Raw genomic sequence first — 22326 nt, 5'->3', positions numbered from 1 at the left:
AAGGGCGAAACTCCGTCTCAAAAAAAAAAAAAAAAAAATCACAACTCAAATTACTATAAAAATGTTCATGTTAAAGTCGAGAGGTGGGTCAAACTTCAGGAATGGCTGGATCAAGTCTCTGGCTCATTTTATTCTATAATATTTTTTGTCTTGCCCTCTATGTGATCGTTTTGTCTTCTAACTGGCCTCCCTCATGTGGCTAAAAATAAAAATAAATAATCTGCTGCAACCCTAGGTAGGTATCATATCCTATGTCACACTATCCTGAAAGCAAAAGAATGTCACATCTTCATTCTTCACCTTTATTGGACCAACAACCCTAGGTCCTTAATAATTAGGAGGTAGGATAATATAGTAATTCAGCCTGCAGGACTCCATCATTTACCAACTGTGTGACCTTGGGAAAGTTAACCTCTTTATGCCACAGTTTCCTCATCTGTATAACGGAGTAAGAACAGTACCTACCTCATAGGGATGTTGTGAGAATTAAATATGCTTGAAAAACACTTAGCAGACTGCATACGAATTAGTAAATTCTCACTAAGTGTTAGCTAGATTGTCAGCATATTTCCTTAGAAATATCTCCCTTCTGCCGGGCATGGAGACTCACACCTGTAAGGCCAAGGCAGGAGGATCACTTGAGCTCAGGAGTTCAAGACCAGCTTGAACAATATAGTGAAAGTTAAAAAAAAGGTAGCCCAGAGTGGTAGTACATGCCAGTAGTCCCAGTTACTAGGGAGGCTGAGGTGGGAGGATTGCTTGAGTTTGGGAGGTTGAGGCTGCAGTGAGTTTTGATCATGCCACTGCACTCCAGCCTGGGCAACAGAATGAGACCCTGTCTCAAAAACCAAACAAACATGGCAGGGTGTGGGGTGGCTCACACTTGTAATCTCACTCAGCACTTTAGGAGGCCAAGGCGGGATCCCCTGAGTCAGGAGTTAGAGACCAGCCTGGCCAACATGGTGAAACCCTGTCTCCACTAAAAATACAAAAATCATCCAGGCATTGTGGTGCACACCTGTAATCTCAGCTATTTGGGAGGCTGAGGCATGAGAATTGCTTTGAACCCAGGAAGCAGAGGTTGCAGTGAGCCAATTATCACACCACTGCACTCCAGCCTAGGCAACAGAGCGAGACTCTGTATCAAAAAACACACAAATAAACAATGAACAGACAAATACATGACAGAACAAGAAGACAAACTAGAGAACATCTTGAGACAAGGTGTTCAGGGAAGAGCTCTTTTGAGGAGGTGATATTAAAACAGAGTTTGTGGAAGAACGTCCCAGCCATTCTCTCAAGGTCGTCAACTCTTTGATTTATCTTCCTTTTAAAACAGGACAAGGAGGTCATCAAACAACAGAAGGGCAATTATAACTCCTGGTATGGCAAAGCCAGGACTCTAAATTCAAACTCTGCCCCATTCTAAGGAATCCCGTCTCTTAAACAGGTTCAGAGGAAGCGATGTGAGTCACGAAATCACAGGTCAGAGGAGGCATCGAGAATATGGTCAGTTCTCAACTTTCAGGGAAGTCCATAGCTGAGGAATGAAGGGCAACGGTCCTCTTGCGGTCTCATTAGGAAGACTCTGGCTGTTCACTGGAGGGTGGAACACTGATTCAAGTAAGAGATCCTGACAGGAGAAATGTGTAGGAGGAAGGACTAGCACCCGGATCAAGTTATAAAACATCTCCCGCACCTTTTTCGGAGACCACCCTTAGCGCGGCCTCTCCGCCCAGTCCCAGCTTAGGCAGCGAAGAGCGTCCCTCACTCACCCCGTCTTGGTGCCACGTTCCTTGAAAGCGAAAGGACCAGGAGTTTCTTCCTGCCTCGTCTCTTCCGGATCCTTGTTCAAACCAGCAGGAACCACCACGGCCTGCTAGTTTGAGCGCCATCCTCAGGCTCCGCCCACCTCGAGCACCATCGGTCAGTCCTTCCCTGAGGCACGCCTCCTTCCGGCTCCCGCCCTGAGTAGCCACCCCTAGGGCCCCTCCTCCCCCCCCTGCTTCCGGGCCCGCCTCTTCAGGGTCGCTTCTATCTTCTTCCCACTATAGGCTCCTCTTCAGCTCCACCTCCCTCCGCCCATGGCTCCGCCCTCTGGGCAGTTCTCCTTTGGCCAGGCCCACAGTATCTCCAAGCACTTTCCTGGCTCCAGGCCCCAGTCGCCTGCACCATCTTCCCTACCTGCGCGGCTCCTTCCCAGGGCCTTACCACTCTCTTAGCTCCGCCCCCACTTTGGCTCCAAACCTGTTCAGGCGATTCTCTCTTCCCGCCCCAGCCCCGCCCCCCGAGCCGCGTCTCAGTCCCTCCTCCCTTTCAGGCCCTGCCTTGGACCCGCCTTTCTCCTGTCCCCGCCGAAGCTCTGGACCTTTCCAAAGCCTGGCTAGGAGGGTGGGGAGAACCCTTGCGCCTGGGGAGCCGGGCTGTTTCTGGGTGACGCTGCGGACTCCTCTTGCTCGTGTCATCGTGTCCTTCCCTGGAGACAGAGACGTGGGAGAGCCCTGGACCAGGGACAGAGTGGCGGGCGAGCCCGAGCTGAGGGAGCCGCTCCGGGTGCCCCCACCCCCGCGGGCGTCAGTGGTGCTGGCCGAAGGCAGGGCTCGCGGTTGCGGGGCTCGCGTCGCTGTCAGTGCGGTGGAGCGCGCGAGCGGCGCGGGCGCGGGCGCGGGCTAGCGGAGCCCGAAGAAGCTGAGGGGGCGGTAGCGGCGGCGGCGGCGACGGCAACTACGACTCCCGCGCGAGTGCCCAGCCTCCTCCCGCCGCAGCCGCCCTTTTCCTCCCTCCCGTACGTCCCCGAGTGCAGCGGCACCGCCTCCTTCCCAGCCGCGCGGCTTTCTCCAGACCTCTGGGCGCGGGTGAGTGGGGGCTGCGGGTGTCTCCTTAGGGGTGCGGGAAGGGTGTGTGCTTTGTTCCTTTCCGTTCACCCACTTCTGGCGGGCCGCTGGCTATTTTTAGAAACTCTTATTTCTACCCTTCGGGGAGTCCTGGGAGCCCGAGTAACTCCAGGCCCCCTCCGCCGCTCTTTTCTCCCACCCGGACCCGCCGCCCCGGGTCGCCAGCCCCAGCCCCCAGCCTCCGCTCCCGCGCCCGCTCCGGGCCGCCCTGGCGTTCCCTGCCTGTTCCCTCCCCGTGGGCTGAGCCTGGGCGGGTAGTTGGCTGGGTGGGCCCGCGCCCGCTCGGAAGTTGGAGTCTTTTGTGCTCGCGCCCCGCCCCGCCCGGCGAGGGGCGGAGGGAGGGGAACGGAGGCTGCTCCTGGGAGGCCTCGGGCGGGCCCGGCCCCGGCTGCTTCCGGCTCTCCTACCCGGGCTGGGTCTACGGGCTCCCGGAGGCGAGCAGAGCTGGTCCTGCTTCGGCTCCTGCCTCTTCTGGGCTCTTTGCACACCTTGGGCTCGGAGAGAAACAACAACGGTCCCTCGAGCTGGGGCCGTATCCGCATTTCACTCAGTCCCTTTGGTGGCTGAGCCTTAGTTTGCCACTCGGTGACATGGGAGGAAAGAGGGAAACTCGCCTCGCGGGGTGTCAGTGGGTTCAGGGAGGAAACTAATATGTGAAAAGTGTTTAACACCAACAGCCAACATTTAATGAGCCTTCTCCCAGGAACATTGTTTCTTTTAATGCTCACAACGGCCTTCTAGTTTATCCCTATTTACAGAAGCAGAAATCAAGGCGCAGAGGGGTCAAGTAATTTTCTCCAAGTCACAGTAGCCACAGAAGTGTAAAGGAGCAGTGCTAGCACCCGTTATTTATTAAATTTCGTAGGGTGAGCATCATCTCTTAGTGCAGAGGGCATTTTAACCGAGCCTTGGGTCACACCGTTTAATTAGGGACATAGCTCTAGGTTTTCCCTGACTTCTGGGCGGTTGTCCACTATACTATGGATGAAATCTCATTCTGGGATTACCATATCTCCAAGGGGAAAGGTTTGGATGAATTCCTTGCTAGTATTGCGGCAGTTAGAAGTTAATGGATGCAGTGACCCCAGATCTCAGACACAACTGAAATTCCCTGGGGTTTTGTCTCAAGGAAGCCTTGAGACTTTAAACGGTGGGATTCATGCTTTATTTTGTGTGTGGCATGGTCCTCCTCTCAGACCTTGCAGGTTCTCTTTGTTTAGGTTTATCGATCCTAGTTTGATGGAGGCTGGGGGAATAGCTCAAGTCATCTGCTTTCAGGCAAATATTTCTCCTATTTTCAGATAAGGCCCAGAGTGGTTAAAGTGAACTAAAATTAACTTTGGCAAGTGTTCCAGTTTTCCAATGTGTTTGATCCGGTTTGAGGGAGTGTCTAAAAATCAGGCAGGAGAGTTTCTGGGCCAGGTCTTGAGGAGTCTCTTGATGTTTGCATTAGTCCTTTGGAGTCTTGTAGGTCTTGGCCAGGATTCTGGATTTAGAAGTCCTATGTAGGAGCTGAAAGGGGTTTTACAGACCATCTGATCCAACTTTTTCATATCTGCCTTTCTCTGCTTCCCTGTTAACTGAACGTTGGAAAGGGGAAGTAGTGGTCTGAATTCAGACTGCCTTAGTGTCAGAGTGAGAACTAGAATTCCCAGTCTTCTTCCTTCTAATCCAGTAATATTTTTATTTCTCCCATACCTTGCCACTTCTTAAAAGGGCAGGAAACTACTTATTCAGGCCTTAAGGTCAGGAATCCTGAGTAATTGGAAATCCCAAGGAAGTTTTATAGACTCCACCGCTTTCTGTGCCTTATGGTTAGTATTAAAGGAAGGCCAGGTTTAAGTATAGGTGTACTAGTTCTCAAAAGTCACCACTTCAGTTTTATATGTTTATGGCTTATATACGCTTCCATAACCATTATCTGATTTAATTTCTAATCCATTTCTGTGAGGGAATTTGTAGAGCTTGATTTATGTCTCTTTTTTACTGTGAGGGAATGGAGACGTAGCATAGCACTTGCCTTAGATGACAGAATGAGTAAGTAGTGAGGATGGGACACCTGGAGCAGAGGATTTGATTTGGCATCATAAACTGAGCCACTCATTGTGGCTCTCTGAGCCTCAGTTTCCTTATCTGTAACATGTCATAGGATTGTTGTGGGGACTGTAAGAAAATGGCTGTGAAAGTGCTTTATAGTGGTAGTAATAATAGCTGAATTTATTAAGGTACTTAATGTGTATCACCAGTCACTGGACTGAGGACTTTATGGACTATGTTACTTAATTCTCAGAACAACTGATGAATTAAGTATTATTATTATCTCTGTTTTGGAGAAGAAACAAGCTTAGAGAAGTTAAATGACCTGCCTCAGGGTCATTTAACTGGTACGTGACCAAGCCAGGATTCAGACTGCAGACAGTATAACCTTAAAGCTGGCATGCTTTTTTAAAAAGAAAATTGTGATAAAATATATATAACATAAAATTTACAATTTTAACCATTTCAAAGTGTATATTTATGTTACATTAAGTACATTCACATGGTTATGCAACCATCACCACTGCCCATTATCTTCCCCAATTGAAACTCTATTTTTTAAATACTAACTCCCCATTCCTTCCTCCCTCCAGCCCCTGAAAACTATCATTCTACTTTCTGTGAATTTGACTATTCTAGGAACCTCATGTAAGTGGAATTGTGCAATATTTGTCTTTTTGTGACTGCAAAGCTGGCACACTTAGTGTCTTCCTTAGTTTCAGAGTGTGTTGTAAATGCAAAATAGTAGTCCTCACCTGCATGCTGTTCCAGAACAGGAACCCAGGCCTGGTTGTATCTCTGAGTAAGACCCACTCCTCTCCCCCTTAGATTGATGTTCTTTATCACTTAAGCCTGTTTTGGCTAATTTTTGTATTTTTGGTAGAGATGGGGTTTCACCAGGTTGGCCAGGCTGGTTTTGAACTCCTGACCTCAGGTGATCCCCCCCACTTGGCCTCCCAAAGTGCTGGGATTACTGGCGTGAGCCACCACACTGGGTCATTATACCCTTAAAATGGAATCTAGATAACTCCTCACCCTCACCTTGTTTGCACCTCCCCTTCTGACCATCCAGGGTTTGGGGATATAGGGCTACAGTTGTCAGGAATAACAGTGCAGTGACAGCAGCTTGGATCAAAACTACTCAGGATGATTAAGTAGATCATCTTTATGAAATGCTCCCTCTTCCCCCTCGTTCCATAAAGGCACACAAGAGGGATTAGCTTTTGAGTTCTTATAGGATGTTGATGGTTCCTTCTTGCTTGCAGGTGGTTAAGATGGAGTTAGATGCTGCATATAGCCTTTCAAAATGGCCTCTGACCGTTTTCTGTTGGTGTATTTAGGGGAGTGGGCTGTTAATGAAGATGGTTGGAATTTTGTCCTGATAACAGCTGTGGATTGGAGGAGGCAGTGTCTCAGAGATGGTTAATAAGGTAACAAACACATGATCATGTGTCTGGTCATGTCACACTCTCCTTAAAAATTTGATGGCCCCAGCATTGCCTACTTGTTCAAACAAATGTGACCAGTTAGGTCAATGTGCTGAATTTGTTGGATAGAATCTTGTAGTTGAGAGACCTTAAAGTCATTTAGACCAGCTACCTGGCTAACATTTGAGGAGGTTACTTGTTGAGGTTGTCTTTCATTGGGTACCTCATTTTTCAAAAGTTTTTCAATCACTGAACAATTAATAAGCATCTGTCATACATGGTACTAAGCTTAGGGATTTGGGTTCATATAGCTTAGTGGGAAAGAAAGGCAAGGAAACAGGCAGTGTGAGAAGTGTTGTGTTGTGACAGGGACAGACACCAGGAGAGCACAGAGAAATGTTGCCTAACCTAGCATTGGAAGGTCAGGGAAGGCTTCTTAGGAGGAGAAATTGGTTAAGCCTAGCCCTCAAGAGAAAAACTGACATAAGCCAGGAAAAGAAGAGATCTGAGAGAGTCAGGGAGGAGGCAGAGATAAGACTGTTCTAGGTAGAAGGAACAGCAAGTTCAGAGATGGTGATGATATGGTTAAGACCTTTGGTCATTTACTATATACATCAGATACTATTCTAAGAATTTAAATGTATTATTTCTTTCCATAACCATCCTGAAGGTATGTACTATTATTCCATTCTATAGTTGAAGAAAACAGGTCAAGAGGGCTAAATAAATTTCTCAGGTTTCTTGGGTGGAGCATAATGCTTGAGTTGGGTCGATGTGGCTGGACAGGAGACTTTCATGGTAGGCAGAGCAGAGGCCAAGTTGGGAAAGGGCCTTCTTGCCTGTGTTAAGGAGTTTGTACTTCATCCTGAGGTGAGGGGGCCATGATTCGAAGTGCATTTTGAAGGATGTCCCTGGCTGCCTGTTCAGGAGTGGACTGGAGAGCTAGAGCTCTATGGACAGAGAGACCAGTTAGGAGGCTGGCAAGAGGTGATGGTGTTTCAAATGAAGGTAGTGGGACAGCGTGTGTAGAGAAAAGGTGGAATTGCCAGGCATGGTGGCTCATGTCTGTAATCCCTGCACTTTGGGAGGCCGAGATGGGTGGATCATCTGAGGCTAGGAGTTTGAGACTAGCCTGGCCAACATGGTGAAACCCCATCTCTATTAAAAATACGAAAAGAAAAAAAATTAGCTGGCCGTGGTGGCAGGCACCTATAATCCTAGCTACTCAGGAGGCTCAGCCAAGAGAATCCCTTGAACCCAGGAGCAGAGGTTACAGTGAGCCAAGATGGAACCACTGCACCCTAGCAAAGATGATTGGTGTGGAGGGTAAGGAAGGAATCAGGATGACATCTGGTTTTTACCTGGTGCAGTTTTGTAGATGGGTGCTATTTATTGAGGTGGGGACACAGGAGAAGGAGGAGCACATAAGGGATGGGGTAGGGTTTCTCATGCAGGGTCTCCTTACATATGCTTTCATTTACCTCTGGTTGTGGATTCTAGTTCTTTGTGTCAGGTCTGAAGGGGAGAGAGTGAGAGTGTGGCACAACTGGTCATGTTTCTGGCTAAACTGAATGATGCAAACAGTTTAGGAAGAGAGGAAGTATTCAATCCTAGATGTGCAAGCCCAGAACAGCCTGGACACTGCTTACATTAAGCCAAGGAAAGTTTACAGTTTCTCTAGGCTATGTCTTTTGGCACTGGTCTTTTTTGTGTACCAGCGTATTCCTCTCAGTCAAAGCCAATTCTCTGCTTACTGTCTGCTAGACACTGTGAAAACAATGATGAGTAAAATGTATCCTAAGGAGCTCATGATCCAGAAGGGCAGAAATCTCAGTAGCTTGGATACAGCAGTGGCCTAGGGAGAGGGTGGATGGGGCAGGGCAGGGTAGGACAGGATACAGGAGGACCCGAAAGGGTTTTTATTAGGGATAGAAGTCATGAGACCCCACTCTGTGCTCCAGTATTTTTCTCAGGTGTCAAGTGTCTAGGTTTATTCATCTGAATAATGACTAGACGACCCACATGGTCCCTTCTAGCAATTACGTTTCATGATTCTAGGTGGTGGTTTAGATAATGTATGTCTAGGACAGGTATTTTCTTTCTTCCTCTCCTACTTCTTAGTTTGGCATTGGTTGGGGGGAGTAGGGGTGGAGATAGCAAGGTTTCACTTGAGTGTCTTGGTCTTATTCAATTTTGGCTCCATATATAAAATGTATAGCTGGAAGGGAGAAAATGACAGCCGTAATGTTAACCTGCTTGTTCTACAACTCCGGTACTGTAAGCAAAGTTTCAGACCTGTGCTCAGGGTACAGCTCACAGACCTTAGGAATAGAGACAGAGTGCAATAGAATAAATTGAAAGTCTAGTCGCTAGCCTGTGCATCATTTGGTCAGTGTGTGGGCTGGACTAAGGCCCTTTCTTTCTATAGCCTTGTTTCCTTATAAAATAATCTGGGGGTTGTGGGGGGCGGGGGTCCCTGAAATTCTGTAAAGGCCCAAAGAGTGGAGTGGGGAGGAGGGGACAGCAAAAGGGTTGGAGGTCCCTCTATCTTTGACTTCTCCCTTCTCTTCTAATGAATAAGTAGAAACAGGTATCTGCTCAAGTATTAATGTTAGTCATCTTTTGTTTCCACAGCTTTGCCTTATTTCCTCAGTGTTAGTGTCTTCTGTCATTTCTTAATGATTTTCATGGTTATCAATGTGCTGTATCTCCTAGGAGGAAGGAAGGATAGGATATTGTCCCTGGGCTCTAGTCTCCATCTCCAGAAGAGTCATTTAAGACATCCACTGCCCCCTGTTCCCTATTTTAGGGTTGAGGTAGGGGGTTGTGGCTGAATACTTGGGTTTCCTAAGAGGATACATACTTGAGTTTCCTAGGGAGTGCTCTACTAACTAAAGTGCAAATCTGGCTGTCTTCCCAATATACCAATGAGTTTGACTGGGTAAAATAGTGGGCTTTTGATGCTTGCCAAACCTATGTTAATTGTAATTATCTAATACTCTCTGGGATCTCTCTCTTCTTGTCTGTAAAACAAGGGAATTGAACTAGATAATCTTGAGTAGTATTTCTACCTTTTTACTTTTGTGGAAGTGGCTTAAGAATATCTCTGGATGGAGAAAGGGCTTTGCTAAAGTGTTGAGAGTATCTCAGAGGGTTAAATTCTGGGTTCACAGAAGATAGCTTTCAGTATGTAAACAGATGGATATTGCTTTTTAGAGTAGACAGATTGCTGAAAAATTGCTTGTGAGATGAATTTATCAAATTGTATGCTGAGTTCCATTATAAACTTGGAGCTGTATCCTCATGGGACAAACTTGGAGTCTTAAGGCTATAAAAAATTACATTTAAATATGTAGCAAACTGTTTAAAATCACATAATAAAGGAAAAATAAAAAACACTCTAAAATTCTCACACAGTGGTAGTAATGGAAAAACACTAGACCAAAAACTTGCATTTCCTAAGAGCTTTAGCCTTATGGGGTAGATACCCCTACTGAGGTTACCTGGCCCTTGAAGGGCCATCTGTAGAGACAGAATAGTTCTGTTTATTTGTCAAGGTAAGACTCATTGGTTTATTCCAAGTAAATATTCTCTTTTAGAATACCAGGCTTAGAAGCTTAATGTTATTGGCCAGAGTTTCTTTATTACAGAGGCATTTATCTGGTATTTAGCTGTCTCCTGTTTGTTTATTTTATCAAGGATTTTAATAAGCTTAGTTAACGGTACCGTTTACATGGTGTCTGTTGATCTGTTTGTCTAGTTTCCTTTGAAATTCTTGGTGTTAGTGAAAGCAAGCCCAGCGGTAGATTTAAAAGGGTCATTTCCATAACTCTTCATTTGTCTAGATCTGGGTTTTCTTTGTAAAAGGTATGATGACACTATACTGAGAAGTCAAATGTTGTTTCGTTTTTACCCATAGCATTTTATGGCTTTGTGATTTTGTTCTTGTGGATACCTGTAAGGTGGTACTGACGAACGGTGCTGCCATTGTAATAATGAGGGCTGTGCATGAATCAGTTGAACACAAGAATAACTTCTCTTCAAACGTTAAAGATTCACCCTGAATTGATTCTCACAGCAATTAAAATCAACCCTTACTAAAATTAGGGTTGAGAGGAGGTTACTTAGTTGCTGTGGCATGATTATTTATGCTTGGAAGTCCAACAGTCTTCCATCCCTAATCTCAACCATTTATTCCAGGAATTTGGAGTACTTCCTATGTGTTCTCCTTATGGAGACATAAGGAGACATAATTCCTGTCCACAAATTACTTTCAGTCTTGAGAGGAAGACAGATAGGGAAAGCAAATCCAGCCTACTGCCCTGGCACATATATTTGGATTGAAAGTTCAAACAGAAAATGACGTAACTGATGACTGTATCAGTAGACAAGGAGTCCTGTTTGATAATCTTTCAGTGTATAGACTTATTTTTCACATTCCCTTCTCCCCCTTCTGTAATTTACAGATATTTATCTTCCATTGCTAAGGTATCCAACACCTAGTGTGTAAAGTCAAGAATGTTAGAGTATGGGGCAATGCTGTCCTTCAGGTTTGGGTGTCCAGATATTTGCATCTGGATACCGAAACAGTTCTCTGGTTGGTTTCAGGAAGATTTGGTATTGTCTCGCTTCTTTCGTAGAAATGAAGAAAATCAAGTTTCATATTGAACTATTTTAAGTTTCATTATACTCAGTTTTGAAATAAAATAGCTCTATTTTGTATGCAAGTGGAATTATCTGAGGAGTGATTTCTGGCATTTGATCAGTCTGTGATTTAATAATTGTGATTAAATTGTAGTTCACGAAGCCCATTGCTATTGCCTCTGCCAGCCTTCTTTGAACACTTTGCAGCAAAGAGCCCTAGCAAATGGAAATGGTGGGGACATTGAGGCTTTCCTGGTCTTGAAGGGTTCTTCCCTCTTTCCTGCCCTTCAAAGATAAATGTTACTTGGGATGCTGTGTTGTGTTCCCAATTTCTTCTAGCAAATTTAGCATTTTCAGTGGGGTCTAGAATAATAAGGCCAGGGTAAACTGGAGATGTCATTTTCTCTCTCTGAAGTCCATATTCTCATCTGTAAAGTGGGGTTAATACTCCATATCTTGCCTTCCTCATAATGTTATTGTGAGGAGCAAATTAGATAAAGAATGAAAGAACATTGTAAAATCATGTGAGACAATTTATATGTGAAGAATCTATCAGTCATTTGTCAGAGTTAATGGGTAAGTAAGAGGATCTTCCATAGGAGGGGAGATAGATCTCTTTGTAGGGAGCAGGGTGAGTAATCCGAGTTAGTCTCTGTGATTGGGAGAAAGTGTGACGAAAGCATTAGGACAAGGGTGACGATGGAACAAAAGACTGGAGGCAGAGCTGTTTAGTGGGAACAGTGAGTGAGTGTTTTCTAACCTCATACTCAAGTCATAGGTTAGGCATATGTTTAGCTTTAGTAAATATGCCAAACAGTTTTGAAAGGCCTTTCAGATCTCATGGTTAGCGATGAAAAAATCTGTTGTTCTGTGTCTTTGTCAACACTTGGCATTGTCTGTCTTTTTCATTTGAAGCCATTCTGGTTAGCAGTTACAGATATGAATTTTAAGAACCATAATATGAATTCTCACATAGCAAGTACCATAAAGGGGTACAGTGACTGGGAAGTTCAGAAGGGAAAGAGACTGCTTCCTTTGTACATGGGGGAGGGGCAGAGGGGGAGTTCACAAGGAACATTTGTGGACCATGAGTATTTGTACTGGACCTTGTGGGATAAGGCTAGTGACCATATGTTGTCCAGGACCATCTTAATTTCTAGTCTGTCAGGTTGTACTTACAGTTTATGAAATACCAATGCTGCCATGTCTTTATTGTATCGTCCATACTATTCAGAAGCAACACCCAGGTATCTTTTCTCAACTGATGTCACAGGCGATTAGGCTGCAGAAGTAGAGAACATTCTATGCAATGGGAGCAACTTGAATAGAGGAACAGCTGATTGATCAGACTGAGTAGCATCCATATTCCTGCTAATGAGCAGGGGTGGAGGTGTCCCACACTTTGGAGATGTGTGATGCCTTCTCATAGCCTCTTGGAGCAGAGTAAGGTCATGTTGTTATGAAGCCAATTTGTATTTAAACTGGATAGAAAGATGAGAATGAGCTCTTTGCTTATCATTATATCATTTCAGGAAAGAAATTAATCCAGTAAACAGTCATACTTGAAGTATGTCAAAAGAGAGTTTTTCTTAAAATGGTTGGGGAGGGGAGGGAATACTAAAACCTAAAGAACTTAGTTCTCTAAGAACTCATCTATTACTTGTATATGTGCTCAGGGGGAAAAAATCGCCATTTCTTTGTCAGCTTTTCTCCTGCCAGTGGACCCTAGCTGGGTGTTTATTTTGTGTAGTTTTACCAAATCACTTTGAAGGTTGGCATGAACATTGATCATGTCTTAGAGCTTTTCCTCTTTGTTCTGTCAGCAAATAATAGAAAATATACCTTATATTACCTGGTTGGGAGAAATAAGGTGGCCCTGCCTGCTTCCAGAGAGCAGCACTTTCATGTTAAACATTAGTCAGCTTCTGATCCTGTGTCAGGTCCTGGAGTGTTTATCAAGAGAGACAGGGTGCTAATGCTGCCACTAGGGACATTCACCAGAGAATTTCTAGGCCCCTTGTCAAGGAGACTAGTTGAGTAGTTGATTTAAAAATCTGACTTGGGTTCTAAATGTTGACGCAGCCTTGCGTATTAGTGATATTAATTGGGTGTCCACTGTGTTGAGATATCATACTTGGTACCTTGTGTTTGTACTAATAGAGCTAATATTTACTGAAGGTTACTATGTGCGAAGCCTTTTATGTATATAAAATTATTGTTTCATTCTCACTTCAACCCTAAGAAGTAGGTTCTGTTGATCATCATACAGATAGGAGACTGAGTCACAGGGAGGTTAAGAGATATGCCATGGTCACGTTGCTGATAGATGGAGTTGCTAGGATTGAAACTTAACCAATTCCTCTTTATTTTTAATATGGAAAATTTCAAACATATACAAAGTTGAATAGGTTAATGAAATATGATTTACCCATCACTTGGCTTCAACAGTTAGCAATTCATGGTCAGTCTTATTTCATTTATACCCCTGCCTACTTTTCTTCATTCTGTTCTTTGAAGAAAATCTCAGCCATCATATTTTGTCTTTAAATGTTTCACAGTGTGTCTCTAAAAGATGACTTCTAAAAACAATCGTAATGCCATTACCGTCGTTACAAAGTTTAAGAGTTCCTTAATACAAAATCCAGAATATTGTTTTTAAATGTTCGATTGTTTCATAAATGTCACAATCTTATTTTGATAGTTTGATTCAGGATTCATATAAAGTCCACACATGGTTCTTAAGTCTTTCAAGTCTCAATTTATATGGTCCCTTCTACAGTCAACATGCTGCATAGAGATGTTTCAGTCAGTGATGGGCCACATATGACAGTGGTCTTATATGATTATAATACCATTTTTTTTGCTGTACCCATTGTATGTTTAGGTGCACAAATACTGTGTTACAGTTGCCCACAGTATTCAGTACACTAACATGCTGTACAGGTTTGTAGCCTAGGAGCAACTATACAGCCTATACAGTAAATATACAGAGAGATGTATAGTCTAGGTGTGTAGTAGGCTATATACCATCTAGGACTGTGTAAGTGCACAGTGGTGTTTGCACAAGGACAAAATCACCTAATGATGCATTTCTCAGAATGTATCCCCGTTGCTAAGTGATGCATGACTATAGTTTCCCCCCCTTTACTTGTTGAAGAAGCTGGGTGTTTTTTTCTGTAGATTTTTCCGTGTTCTGGATTTTGCTCATTGCATTCCTTTGGTGTGTTTTCTGTGTTTCTTTGTCCTCTGTATTTCCTGTAAATTGGTGGTTGTATCTAGAGGACACTCTCTCTTAACCCTCATGGCAAGCCTCTACAAAAATAGATACTGTTCTTATTTTGTAGGTGAGAAAACAGACTGAGAGAGGTTGGGTGGCTTGTCCAAGGCCACACCTGGATTTGAACACGGGCCTACTTGTCTCCAAAGCTTTTGTTCCTTCCTTTTCATCACTAACCCACTCTGTGAGCTTAGATAAATCATTTTAAGTTCTCTGGGTCAGCCAGGTGTGGTGGCTCATACCTATAATCCAGCACTTTGGGAGGCCAAGACAGGCGGATCACGAGGTCAAGAGATTGAGACCATCCTGGCCAACATGGTGGTCTCTACTAAAAATACAAAAATTAGCTTTGTGTGGTGGCATGTGCCTGTAGTCCCAGCTACTTGGGAGACTGAGAATCGCTTGATCCCAGGAGGTGGAGATTGTAATGAGCCAAGATTGTGCCACTGCACTCCAACCTGGTGACAGAGAGGGACTTGGTCTCAAAAACAAAAACAAAAACAAAAACTCTGGGCCTTAGTTTCTTTGTCTGTGATCTGAGATTTCTTACAGGAGTACTAGTCTATGTGTCTATGACCATTTGAGTGCCTGCCATGTTACAATGTGGTACCAGATGGTGTAGATAATACCCATATGAGTAAGACTGTCTTCAAGGAGCATACAGTCAATCAGGGACTGTAAGACCATACCCTATTTCAGGCAAGGTCATTGTGGGGCTATGGGATCCTTAATCCCCCTTTAGAATTTCCTGCTTTCCTGCCATCCTGTTTTGCTGTTTTCTGTGCCATGCTCTTCACTGCTGCCTGATACCTTTTCCTAAAAGCCATTTTTGTTGTGTTCTCCCTGCTGTAAGTCTAGCATGGGAGTTTTGGTAAATAAGAAACAAATTTTTTCCAGCATTAAACTTTCCCTCCTTGGATTGAGTTGCTATTCAAGTGCAGCTACTCTTTTTTTCTCTTGTGTTTGGCAAAGGTGCTGTTGCTTTTATGGAGTTGCTGAAGGAATCTGGGGAAGATAGAATAATGATGGAATGAAGCATGGGGAATGCCATCCTGCGTCAGGGGAGAATGTATATTTAGCATTGTACTGTTCACTCCCGATAGCATCTGACTGTAATGGGGCAATTTTGCTCTTGCAAAGACAAGGAACTTGACTGGGCATGGTGGCTCATGCTTGAAATCCCAGCACTTTGGGAGACCGAGGCGGGCAGATCACGAGGTCAGGAGTTCGAGACCAGCCTGGCCAACATGGTGAAACCCCATCTGTACTAAAAATACAAAAATTAGCCAGGCTTGGTGGTGGTCGCCTATAATCTAAGCTACTCGGGTGGCTGAGGCAGGAGAATCGCTTGAACCTGGGAGGCAGAGGTTGTAGTGAGCAGAGATTGTGCCGTTGCATTCCAGCCTAGGCAACAAGAGCAAGAATCCATCCCCCCCCCCCCAAAAAAAAATAAGGACAAGGAACTTTTAGTTGTGATGTTTAGGGAGAGGGATTTTAAAGGTACTCCTTTTAGGGGAACCAAACTGCTGAACTTTCATCTTCACTGGGGAGTCCTCAGGGGACTCTTAAACCCTTTCTGTTCCAGATCTGTTCAGTCTTATCCTCTAGATCAGAGGTCACATACTGGTAGTCCCTTGGGCTATGTCTGGCCTGTGTACATATTTTGTTTGGCCTGTAGTGGTGGTGATGGTGGTTTTTAAATTGAGACAGGACCATGCTGTGTTACCCAGGCTGGAGTGTAGTGGCACAATCATAGCTCACTGCAACCTCGAACTCCTGGGCTCAGGCTATCCTCACACCCCAGTCTCCTGAGTAGCTGGAATGACAGATACATGCCGCTACACCCAAGTGTTTTTAAAATTTTTTGTAGTGATGAGGTCTTGCTTTGTTACCCAGGCTGGTCTCACATTCCTGGGCTCAAGCAGTTCTCCTATGTTGGCCTCCCAAAGTGCTGAGATTATGTGTGAGCCATTGCACTCAGCCTGTGTTTTTATTTTGAGTGGGATAAAAGCCTGGGGAGATTGGGACTGCTTTTCAGTGGAGATAGTATGTATGCCTGAGATGAGAGGTCCTGGCATGGGGCCATGAAGGTGACTGGTTTCTCATGAAAAAGGAGGAAGATTTTTTGAGAAAGTAGCAGAGGCTAGAGCCTGATGCTGACCATGAGCAATTTCCCCATTTATAGGCATAAGTAGGCTGTAGCTCTTCTGTAGACATCTTCACTCCCTGAGTCTTCTACTGGGGTGTGTGTGTGAGTGTGAGTGTGAGTGTGTGTTTTGAGATGGAGTCTCACTCTGTCACTCAGGCTGGAGTCAGTGGAGGGATCTCAGCTCACTGCAACCTCTGCCTCCCAGGTTCAAGTGATTCTCCTGACTCAGCCTCCCAAGTAGCTGGGACTACAGGTGTGCGCCACCATGCCTAGCTAATTTTTGTATTTTTAGTAGAGACAGGGTATCACCATGTTGGCCAGGCTGCTCTGGAACTCCTGACCTTGTGATCCGCCCACCTTGGCCTCCCAAAGTACTAGGATTACAGGCTTGAGCCACTGTGCCTGGCCTCTACTAGGGTTCTTATATTGTCATTCCTTGTACAATGGCTAGTCCATGCTTTAGAAGCTTGTAACCTGAGGCAAACGTGGCTCAAATCTTTGGGCAACCCTTTGGAGCATCGGCCCAATTTGACAGAAGCTTAGAGTTTACAGTTTCATGTGCTTCATTTCTCTACTCTTTTCCACGTTCTCCTTTCTTATTTCCTGACTTCTTTAGACAGAGCATATTTGTTCTCAAGTTTGTCAAAGCCACACTGTTTCCTATTGTTTCTTTGTTACTCAAGCCCAGTGTCTTTTGCTATTTATCACCAGAATAGCACTTTTTTTTTTTTTTTTTTACATTTGGTCAACTCATTTTTACTACCTGCTTGCTCCCAAGGTCCAACCCAACTCTAGATGGAACTCTTAATATTGAAGAGACTTTACCCAGTTAAGGTGCTGGTAAATCCCCTGCGACTAAGTGAATTATGTTCATTTTACTAGGAACTTTTGGTGTCCCTATTGGCTGGTAAATCTTATCTCCTGGCCTGTCTTAGGACCTCGTATGGATAGCAGACTAGTCAAGGCTCAGTAGATCATGTCCTTGTCAAGTTGGCATTTTTTGCAATCCCTAATATATATTTGTTAGCTAGAGTGGAATTAAGTCTGATGCATCATGAAGGAAACCATGGACATTAATTCAAAATCAAAGCTGTTGTACTTTTCAATAAGAGTTTATACCTGGTCTTTTTTCCTTCCAGTTGCACTCTGTTGCCCAAACTGGAATGCAGTGGTGGAATCTTGGCTCACTGCAGCCTCTACCTCCCAGCCTCAGGTGGCCCTCCCACCTCAGCCTCCTGATTTGCTGGGATTACAGGCACATATTACCACACCCTGCTGTTTTTATTTTTTATTTTGTAGAGATGGGGTCTTGAACTCCTGGGCTCAAGCCATCCTCCTGCCTTGGCCTCCTAAAAGTACTGGGATTACAGGCCTGAGCCACTGCATGGGGCCTGAAAGTAGGCAAAAGAATCACCCAGAAAGTCACCTGCTGGTTTCCTTTGACTTCTTGTGATTACTGTAACATCCTCTAGTATGTGGAGCACCGGGGTAATTTCCATGACAACTGATCCTGATTTTCCAGATAAAGAGAGCAGACTAATAAGTGTTAGGAACTCAAAAAGGGTAGTAGGCTAAGTTCTTGTGATGCTAAGTAGAATTTTTAACTGAAAGGACCTTTCAGCAGCAACTGCCTGATTAAACCTTTCTCTTATAGGTCTGGAGAAATTAAACAACTTGCCTAAGGGATTGCTGTTTTTGAAATAAACTCTGGATGCGCAGCTTAGTACCTCATTGTGCCTCCTATTCTGTATGACTTTTTTCATTATATCTCAGCTGAACTGTGAGCTCTATGAAGGCAGAAACCATGTCTGTCTTGTTAATGAGTGTTTCCCCAGAGCCTGGCATAGGATCTAAGTATTTTTCGAGTGAATAAATAAACTGGGAGTTTCTTAAACTGGAACACATGGCTGCATATTAGATGATACATATAAATTTGTACATATCAGACAAAAATATATCCTTGGTCCTAAGCATCTGCTTGTGACCTATGAGATAAAATACGGGTCTGAGCAGGAACTAGACTTTGGATAGGGCCAAAATCGGTGGTGGTGTCAGGGATAGCTCCTATTCTGAGTCTAGCTTCTTCCAATTTCAAACTAACCATAAGTAGGAATGGAAAGAATGAAACTAGAGACTTGATTAGAACAAATTCCCACATCATCCTCTATAGGAAACAGCTTTTGTAACTCAGAGGGTACCTTATCCCTCACTTCTTGTTTGCTCCCCTTGTTTTGCAGATGAAACTAAGGTCCAGAGAAGGAACCAGAACTTTATTCTAGGATCCTAAAAAGCAGCCATGGGGCCAGGTGTGATGACTCACACCTGTAATCCCAGCACTTTGGGAGCCTGAGGCAGGCAGATCACTTGAGGTCAGGAGTTCGAGACTAGTCTGGCCAATATGGTAAAACTTCGTTTCTACCAAAATTACAAAAATTAGCTTGGTATGGTGGCGCACACCTGTAGTGCCAGCTACTCAGGAGGCTTAGGCATGAGAAGAGCTTGAACCCGGGAGGCGGCTGGAGGCTGCAGTGAGCCTAGATTGCACCACTGCACTTCAGCCTGGGTGACAGAGCGAGACCCTGTCGCAAAAGAAAAAAAAAAATGAAAGCAGCATGGGTCCTGGGTTGGCCCTACTTCAAACTCCTGACCTTTGTTTGGTGTTCCTGCCTCACACACTCTTTGGCCATGGGGCAGTGGCTTCTGGCATAGCCTGGGGTGGTTGGTAGAGCTGGGCTAAGGCTTCTTGGTGCAGCCCTATCATCATGAGGTGGCGGAAGTTTGAGGGAGGTGGCAGGTGGTAATGTGCTGAGCCTCTTCTTTGTGCAAAGGGTCTCCTTCTGTCACTAGCATCAGATTGACCTTATTTTATTTTTTTGCCTAGAAAGATGTAGAAGACAGCCCAGCAAAAAGGAGCCTCGGGGCCAAGATCTATCCCTCCTTATGCCTTCCTTGCCTCTTCTCTTCTTTTTTCTTTGCTCTACCTTTCTTTTTGAGCCCTACCTATCTCTCTTCTGCATCTTCCCCCACCCCCAATCCTTCATTTTTTTCTTAATGTTGCCCTTCTTGAGAAAGTCTTGTAATGCTACTGCAGTACACAGAGCCTGGGATTGAACCTGTTTGCTCTGTTTTTAAAGGGGACTTGCAGTAAAAAGTAGGGCATCTAAAATAGGGAGACTAGACACCTTGAAACTGTTCCCTCCTCTTCTCCATTCCCACCCCAAGTTGTAAAGGATAAAATTTAAACTCTGGCCTTGGCCGCAAGCCTCATGCAGCCTGGTGCCATATCACTTTCCTGCCTTTTTGTCAGCAGCATAGTGCTTAATACCCAGTGTTTACCTGTGTTTCTGTCCAGTAAAAGGTTCCCTGGATGTGCCACGCTATATCATGACTTTGTTTTGACTATGTAGTCCCTGGTTTACAGTTTGACTTACTAATTTTTGGCTTTATGTTGGTGCAAAAGTGATTCACATTCAGTAGAAACTGTACTTGTAATACTCATACAACTAGTCTGCAGATGATATGAGATATTCCGTACTGTCTTATAAAATAGGCTTTGTGTTAGGTGATTTTGCCCACCTGAAGGCTAGTGTTAATGTTCTGAACATATTCAGGGTAGGCTAAGCTAAGCTAGGGTGTCTGGTAAATTAGGTATATTAAATGCATTTTCCCAGCCTGGGCAACATAGACTTCATCTCTTTAAAAAAAAAAAAACAAAAACAAAAACGCTAGCCTGCGTAATGGGACATTCCTGTAGTCTCAGCAGCTACTTGGAGGCTGGGGTGGGAAGATTGCTTGAGCCTGGGAAGTTGAGGCTGTAATGAGCCTTGATTGTGTCACTGTACTCCAGCCTGGGCATCAGAGTGAGACCTTGTCTTTAAAAAAAAAAAAAAAAGCATTTTGACTATATTTTCAACTTACAATGGGCTTATTTGGATGTAACCCTGTTGTAAATTGAGCAGCATCTGTATTTCCCCTAAGTAGAAATCCCCTTATCTTCTTGTCCCCTTTACCTGACAGACTCCTATTTATCTTTCATACCATTTCCAATGCCACTTCTTCATTGAAGCTTTCCCTGATCACTACAGAAGCAGAATTAATTTTGATCAAATAAAGTACAGGATTTATAGCAGGCCCTTTGACTTGTAGGACTGCTATAGTTGTACTCTAGTGCTTTGTCACACCTAACTCCTCCTTCATTAGATTGAGACATTATAGGCCAGGGGATAGCGTGCTACTTATCTGTATTTCCTTTGTGTCTCTGTCTCTGGAGTAGGCTTGGCACAAATAGTACTTGCAAAATGAATTACGGAAATGTATATGCATTGATACTCATAGTATAGTTTGTTGTTAAGTGTTACAGATGAAATATGACAGTGCTCTGGAAATTTACTGGAATTCTTGAGTGAGCACTAACTGGGAGAAATCTTGGAAGCTTCTAGAAGTTGTAGCATTTGAGCTTGTCCTTAAAGATTCAGAAGTTCAGTTGGCAGAGATGGTGGGAAGAACATTCTAGATGGAGGGAATGGTTGGAGTAAAAGTAATGAGGAAGTACAAAAGTCAGGCTCCACCTGCTAATCTACCCATCTCCCTCATTCAGAATTTCTGCTAAATGTGTGCTAAATCTCTGGGCCAGCCTAAAGGAAATTAACTTTTCTTCCCATTCTTCCCTTCTTCCTACCTCTTTTGACCTTTTTGCCTTTTATTTTTTGTTCTCAATCTTTCCCTTTTTTGTCTCTTCATTTCTCCAGTCCTTTGTAAGAAAAACCAAAAACCTTTATTTACCTTTCTCTACATACTTTTTTCTTTTTTGCCCTCTTCCTAGGTAACCCAAGAAATCCAAGTCTTGGGGTGGAGATGTGAATCAGTCATACAATATTTAACTCCAAATAACATCTCCCCTTGTGAAGCTGAGAAGTAATTGGGGCATAATTGCTTCTCATCTGCCTCTTGTGTTTTATTGGCATTGACTTTTTTTTTTTAACCTCCCACAATGCTGGGGGTGTCATTATCATTTTATTTTTTGTAGTTGTCAGAATGTCAATTTTAATGAGAAATTTCTGCAGATAGGTCTGCCCTTGAGTGGTAGGAGCCTTCAGGCAAAGCCAGGGCTGGATGAGTCAGAACTGTTCATGGATGTGTTTTCTCATGCATTCAGGTGTATAGGCCATACAGAGACAGATACACACTTTTCCCCATCCCTACAGGCTCAGTGCCTTGCAACATGTGCACACACACACACACAATTGAGTCATGATGGCACATATATGTCCTCTCTTCTATACACATCCAGCGTATCTCCCTTACACTTTTAAGTCATCTATTCCCCCTCCTCCTTTATGTACACACATTTACGCTCTTACACCCCATCCCACTGTCTTCTACCCAGAATTGTGTGTGCTACAAAAGTATCTGCAAGCCTATCTCAGACACCACACTGTTCAATCCCTTACATATATGCACAAGTACTGCCCGCCACACTTGCCCACACATACTCAGACATCTCTGCCCGTGCCAGATGCCACACACTGAGTACCACAGCATCTTCCACATTTCTTTAACTCCAGGTGCTATCACTACCACCCGTTAGGTTTCTGTATCTTCATAACAGACATTTTAGTTTCAGACTAGCTTTGAAAGGAAGTGCTCTTTGCTGACCGCCAAGCTAGCAGACAGGAAGTTAGAACCATTTATGATAGATCCTTTGGATTCAGGCCCCTAGAATAATGATGGGTAGGGGAGGACTGGATCAGACAATAGTGGAGTACCTCCAAATGTTACTATTTTTGACCCAAGGTGAGTTTGAACCTGAACACGTCTATTGGAAGGCGATCCCATACTTAGCAAAAGAGAGCCAAAGCCATTGCATGTGTTCCAAATTAGAATCCCTGGGGTCAGGCA

The 22326-nt window shown here is 44.2% G+C and overlaps 1 protein-coding gene and 1 long non-coding RNA gene across 5 annotated transcripts in view; one reads left to right on the top strand and one right to left on the bottom strand.

Annotated features, from left to right (window-relative positions):
• Nucleotides 1-1191: 1191 nt before the first annotated feature.
• On the bottom strand, nt 1192-2213 carry LOC108292938. Its single transcript, XR_001820498.2, has 2 exons — nt 1776-2213; nt 1192-1633 (listed from the first exon to the last, which is right to left on the bottom strand). It is a non-coding gene; the product is annotated as an uncharacterized LOC108292938 (long non-coding RNA).
• Nucleotides 2214-2344: 131 nt separating this feature from the next.
• RALY (RALY heterogeneous nuclear ribonucleoprotein) overlaps nt 2345-22326 on the top strand; it is an 81606-nt gene continuing 61624 nt past the window's right edge. For all 4 annotated transcript variants that reach the window (XM_037733210.1, XM_037733205.1, XM_017514032.2 and 1 more), the window contains exon 1: nt 2345-2855. The gene's annotated coding sequence lies outside the window, so the exon portion shown is untranslated. The remainder of the gene's footprint in view (nt 2856-22326) is intronic.

This window comes from Cebus imitator, unplaced genomic scaffold (genome assembly GCF_001604975.1).
Source record: "Cebus imitator isolate Cc_AM_T3 unplaced genomic scaffold, Cebus_imitator-1.0 Scaffold18, whole genome shotgun sequence".
In the NCBI taxonomy this organism is placed as follows: Eukaryota; Metazoa; Chordata; class Mammalia; order Primates; family Cebidae; genus Cebus; species Cebus imitator.
This window is presented reverse-complemented; position numbering and strand designations above follow the sequence as displayed.